We start from the raw sequence: 6,856 nt of genomic DNA, 5'->3' as shown, positions 1-6,856 counted from the left end.
GTCGAAAGAAGACGCCAATATCAACAGCGAAACCAATTTGGTACGCCAAGACTACAGCAAACTCAAGCACATGGCTACGGAGAAAAAGCGAATCAGTGGGCAAGGAAACCCGAGCATTCAAAAACAGCCGGCGAACGTCGACAGTTCAATAGCAACCCAGGAAAAAAGTCTCAAGGCCAGTGGAGAAAGAAGGAAAGCACCGAAAGGAAAAATAATTTAAACTAAAACGGATTTCTGCTGACGAGAGGGTGCGGAAATCCGAAGGCCACGAAAACCCCTCTTCCTACAAGTTAAATACAGTAATGGTGAAAAATTTAACTCTTCCGAAGATTGAAGTCTTGGTAAATAATATCCCGGCCACCGCACTCCTGGATACCGGCGCGCAGTGTTCCTGTGTGGCAGAAGTCTTTTTTAGAAAGTATTTTCGCAAATACCGCATATATAATGCGGATAATACAACAGTATTAGCGGCGCAAGGAGAACAATGTAAGTGCGTAGGTAAAGTACCTTTGTACATCCGTATCAAGGACGAACAAGTAAAGGTGATGTTCTTTATAGTAAAGAATTTGCAAGCACACTTAATACTAGGAATAGACTTTCTTTCAGACGCACAAGCTACACTGGATTTTAATGAAGCGTCTCTTAAGCTGACGATGAAACCAGTGCGTGTAGAAAAGGTTGAACCGCCGAGGTTAAATCTTGACCACCTGCCTAATGACGAGCAAGATAGAATCCGACAAGTGGTAAGTGAATTTGCTTCCTTATTTAGTGATATTCCAGGATTTACCCAGGTTACTAACCATAGTATTGACACCGGAGATGCATTGCCGGTTCGTCAAAAACCATACCGGTATGATAAGAATAAGGAAAAAATTATAGAATGGCATATTACCGATATGCTACGTAAAAAGATCGTAACGCCTATCTCAAGTAGTTATGCTAGTCCGGTGGTTTTATGTAAGAAAAATAATGATTATCCTTTGGAGCATCCAAAAAGGTGGAGATTCGCTATTGATTACCGTAAATTAAATTCCATAACGAAATATCCGGTATATCCCTTACCGATTATAGAAGAAATTTTAAGGAACATAAAATCAACCAAATTTATGACAACTTTAGACTTAACGAATGGTTATTTTCAAATAGGGATCAGGCCTGAGGACGTGCCTAAGACTGCTTTTATAACCAAGTCTGGCACTTATGCATTTTTGCGAATGCCGTTTGGCCTTTCAGGCGCCCCAGCAACATTTCAGCGATGCATGGACATTGTGTTAAGACCTGTTCTCGGAAAGTCCACATTTATCTATTTAGACGATATCATTATTACTAGTGATAATCTAGACCAACATGTACAGGATTTAAGACAGGTGTTTTCTTTATTAAATGAGGCCGGTCTAAAAGTTAATGTCGAAAAATGCAAATTTGCAGCCCCTGAATTAAAATATTTAGGTTACAAAATATCGCAAAAAGGGATCGAGACAGATGAATCAAAAATAATCGCTGTACAAAAGTATCCGACTCCAAACACGGCGAAGAAGCTCTCTTCTTTTCTAGGACTTTGTTCATATTATAGGTCCTTTATAAAAGATTTTGCAGCTATTGCTGAACCATTTTTAAAATTAAAAAGGAAAAAGGCAAGATTCTCGTAGACGGCCGAAGCCAATAGTGCTTTCGAAAAATTAAAACAAGCATTAACGCAACCCCCTGTGTTGAAATTTCCTGAAAAGGATGAAAATTTAGAAATTTCAGCGGATGCTTCGGATTATGCGGTAGGAGCGGTACTTTCGCAAAATCAGCAGCCTGTGGCATTTTTTAGCCGAACTTTAAATCAAACACAAAGAAACTATTCCGCGACCGAGAGAGAGGCACTTGCAGTTCTGTTAGCAGTGCAAAAGTTCCGAGTCTATTTTGAAAAGGCGCCGATAACAGTATATTCTGATCATGCGGCGGTAACTAGATTGTACTCTGGAAAAAATTTATCCCCAAGGTTAATAAGATGGGCACTCAAGCTGCAAGAATATAATCTGGTAATCAAGCATACCCCCGGAAAGGAAAATATCGTAGCAGACGCCCTGTCACGAATTAAATTAGACGAACAGGGTAATACCGTAAAAGTTGCAATGCTGACAGCGTGTACAATAAATTCCCGAGAAACTGTAATAACCGAACTGGGTAAGGATCCTGAGTTTGGAAGTATTTATGAGTATTTGAAGGATCCTGAAAATTTTAGCCACCAAGATATTGTGGCGATAAGAAATAGGGCGGCCCATTACGAACTAATAGATGGTCTATTATTTTATACAAAAACTACGAATTCCAACAACGAATTTCGACCTGTTATCCCAGCTAGTCTTAGATTAAATATCCTGCAAGAGCTCCATGACAGCCCTTTAGCTTCTCATGCTGGTATTCGAAAAACTACTCAACGCGTACGCGAGGCAGTCTACTTTCCTGAACTGCAAAAGTTAACAAGGGCGTATGTCCAGTCCTGCCCAACATGTCAAGCCGTTAATTATATTAATTTCCGCCCGGCCGGGTTTCTAAATAGTATTAAATCCGAATTTCCAAATGAAATAATCGGCATCGATTTATTGGGCCCTTTCCCAAAAAGTCAGTTAAACAAAAGTCGCTATCTCCTTGTTATAGTTGATCATTTTAGTAAATGGACCGAAATTGTTCCCTTAAAACGAGCCTCAGCGAAATTAGTTACCGATTCTAATTTAAATAAATATATTTTAAAATACGGGGCGCCCCTAAAAGTTATATCGGATAATGGTCCTCAATTTGTAAGTAATATATTTGAAGACATGTGCCAAAAACTGGGCATACGTCATTTAAAAATGGTCCCGTATCGGCCGCAATCAAATATAGCGGAACGGGTCAACAGAAATATAGTGAAAATTATCCGTAGTTATGTTAAAAATTTTCATAAAAGCTGGGATAACTATGTCAATGAATTTGCTTTCGCCCTTAGGACCGCAAAACATGATACAACGGGCAAAACTCCTGCTGAGTTATTTCTAGGCAGAAAGGTTATAACACCGTTAGATAAACTATTTTATGTGCAACAAAGAGCCCCAGAATTTAAAATGGGTGATATAGAAAAAGTAATAAAAGAAGCAAAAAAGAATACGGAAGTAGCACAAAGAAAACAGAAGTTATACTATGATCTGAAACGACGGGGAGTAACTTATAAAGTAGGGGATGAAGTTTTAAAAATTAAGCATTCACTTTCTTCAGCACCAGAAGATAAAACTGCCAAATTTTTTCCACGCTTTGAAGGACCATATGTTATAGAAAAAATAACTCACGCTGTTGTAGTGTTAAAGGCAAGAAATGGTGAAACCTGTTCCGCAAATATTGATCAAATTAAGCCCTACTTCGATCGTAATAAAATGCAAATATTTTCAGACCTTTTGCAGGATCCGGCACGGCAGACACCGCAGGCACAAGCTCCAGAGGAAAACGACAAGTACAAGAGCAAGCCAATAAGAGGCAGGAGCAAGTGAAAAGAAAATTGCCCCGCGGAAAAATTGAAGGTAAAAAGAAAAAGAAGCCGTTCCACCGTCCAGAAAACAGAGTTCACGAACACCCGCAGAATGAAGAAGGGAGAAGGACGACGTATGTGAAGAGAACCAGGAGAAATGACGGCAACTATAACCCGGCTCTAAAACGGAAGATCTACTCATCCGACAGGACTCTCCGCAGCAAATGCCGCCGAACTGCGGAAGGGCCATCAACGGCGGAGGAAAAGTTACAAGGAAAATTTGAACGGCCAGCAACGAGGTCCAAGCAGGATAACGACAGAAGTTTCCCGGTTCCACCAAGACCAGCTGCCTTCAAGCGGCCAAGACCACAAGCAGAGGACAGAAGGAAGATGTTCAAGGGTGGCCGTAGTGGTGAAAAACGGAAGCTTCCAGAGGAAAGCACTGAAGGGCGAGCCCGTACAAGAAGGAGGATCAACCAAGCTACGGTCTGCAGCACCTTTAAAGACTGGGCCCAGAAAAGGATGTCTGAATATTACAAAGATAAGTAAAATTTTATGTTACTTTACAAACTTAAGTTAATCTTTCATTCTTACTGCAAGTGGCAGATTTCAAGAAGTTTTACCTCATGCGAGGTCTACCTTTATCGCCAAAAGGGCGAGAAATGAGTTGTGACCGATTTTCTTATTATGTTTCTCAATTACTCGCGCGTAAAACTAAAGTTGATGTATAATAGCGTTGTATAAAGACTTAAATATTGTAAAAAGTTATTGTATAAATTTTATTTAAAACATTCTAACAAGAAAGACGTTTTAGTCTGAAAGACTTTTTGAAATATAGTATTATTTCAATGTAGAAAGAATTGGCACTTGCTTTGAAAAGAATAGAAGTTAACAATGTACTACTAATGTATGTTTTCAAATGTGTAAAATTAACGGCATCTTGATATGTTCTTGTATACATGTGAACTGTTATTTTGAATGTTTAGAAATACCGTGATATGGTAAAAGTGAAAGTAATGTTAAAAAAATTTGTTATTCGTGTGACTGTAAAGATTAAATCATGGTGAATATGTTAAAGGTTGAATGATGTAGTTAGGCTCTCTGACGCTACACTTTAGAGTTAGCCACTTTCAGAATAGTACCTCAGGGTCTAGAGTTGAAATTAGGGTGTGTTAAGAGGTCTCGTATGTTGAATTTTAACACGTTAGTGTTTTGATTGTAGGAGGAAGTGTTGAACACATAGACAGAAACACATTCGTGTTTGGTGTTTTTACAACACATGTCAGAGAGCACGGGGAGAGATAATTAAAATAGTCATGAATGAAATAAGAATGTTAAGAAAAGTATATTCTATATGTTATTTACAATGTCATTCTGTAACATTTCATTAAACTAGTTTTCCTTCCAGATCTCTGGAAGGAACCAGAATTGAATAAAGCTCCTGTTTTGATGCAGTACAGATGAAAAAGAAAAAAGATTGTTGTATATTCCGGGAGCTGCTATTGTAACAAATTTCTTTCTTTTAAAATTTTCTAGTTTCTAGCTAAGTTATGATTGTTAAAGGTTGGCCTCGCGTTAGTTTCTAGAGCTAAAAGTTTTCAACAAGGTCGTTTTAGACCTCAGTTTCAAACTAATTAACTCTGGCGGGAAGTATGTAAGGATCTTAAGTTTTACTAACGTTTATTTTATTTTAAATCTTTACTATCACTTCTTATTTTCTACTTCCGGCCAGAATTATAAGCGTGAAGGAGTTTATGCAAAGTTGTCTGGCGAACGCCAAGTATTTAAGTGTGGCCTTTTTGCCAAGCAAAAGAGAGGAAGCCGTGAGTTCGAAGCAGGCCGCTTACCTTAGAAGTTACGCAGTTGCTACTTTGCCTTCCAGGCCAGAGGTTTTAATCCTCTTGATAAATTAAACGTATTGTAGTGTTCACAGTCTCTGTGCTACATACGCTTTCTGTTATTATAAGGCCAATCTTATTCTAAAGTTTAATTAGAGTTTAGTTTTATTTTGATATCTTTTAAGTTAGACCCCGAGTGGAGGGTCATTGTATTCCGAAGTACGGAAGTCATTGTATATAAAGAAAAAAATAAAGGGTTTTGTATACCCTTCGTCTGTACCCTGTCTACTTACTACAATTAGTGAACATAGCTTTAGTAAGCTCTCTGTTCTAGTCAGGTCATTGTATGTTTCCGAAGAAGGTTAGAAGAAACATTGAACCTGATACAGTGTACTCTGAACTCGTTGAGTTTGTTAATCATTTGTTTGTTAATTGTTTAATAATTTGTTTGTTAATCAAAAATTCATTAAAGTTTTACAAAATATGGAATAGATTAAAACAAATTCGAAATTCGGCCGTTCAGATGCGTATGTTCGGGTGGAGGATTAAATTATTCAAAATTTGATGGCTCTAGATACTGTTGTTTTTGTCACAGTGCCAGAAACATACATGTATTCATGCAGATTCTTCATTATTTAATTTTTTTACATATAATACAGGGCGATAATATTTGGTAACAACAATTTTCAAGGAGACACGGACATTTATAGTAAAACAGCGCAAAATGCTTCTTCGAAACTAACAGCATTTCTAGGCTACCGCCCCTTTGGGCTAATAAATTAAATTAACAGTAAATAAAAAAAAAATCTTATGCTGAACTAAAAATAAATTAAAAAAATATTCACTATAAAATACAAGCAAAATTAATTATTACGGTTATATACAATTTTAACATTAGAATTAAATGTATAAAATTTTTTAAGGTGTCAAGAGTGTTTATCACTATGATGTATTATGAAATATAATTGAAATAAAATTCCTTTATAGAAATTGTGTTATAATACTCATCTATAATTTTAAAAAGGCAGCACAATTTAGAATTTTAAACAAAACTTCCAAAAATTCGTTTTTAAATATTTTAGTATTTTTTACTTATTTAAAAAATACTAAAAAAAATATTTACACCAATAAAAAACATAAAAGTTGCAAGAGAAAATTGCTTGTTTGAAATTTTCTCTTGCAATTTTTATGTTTTTCATTTAGTTCAGATTTAAAATATTATTTTAAATCTGAATAGCTTTATAATTATTTGGAACGTTAATTATGCTTGATAAATATGCTAAATTTTTAAAAATCAATCTCAATTTCAAAAATAAAAATATGTAGAAATTCTAATTTGTGAAATGAGGCGCTACAACCAGCTTTTTCTTGGCAATTATACACGCTGCAATAGGCAACCAATGTTAATTTCTGCAAGTCGTCCCTACTCCTCCGGATGTCATCAAGGTGACAGGCGGCAACGCCTCAGACAAGGGAGAAAACCGGTTTGGGTTAGTCTATTTCTTATAAGGTCCATGGTCCGTAGTTGGTG

Source organism: Stegodyphus dumicola, chromosome 4 (genome assembly GCF_044657685.1).
Source record: "Stegodyphus dumicola isolate Sdum_Otavi_A_Nest chromosome 4, ASM4465768v1".
In the NCBI taxonomy this organism is placed as follows: Eukaryota; Metazoa; Arthropoda; class Arachnida; order Araneae; family Eresidae; genus Stegodyphus; species Stegodyphus dumicola.
Note: the sequence above shows the minus strand (reverse complement) of the source record.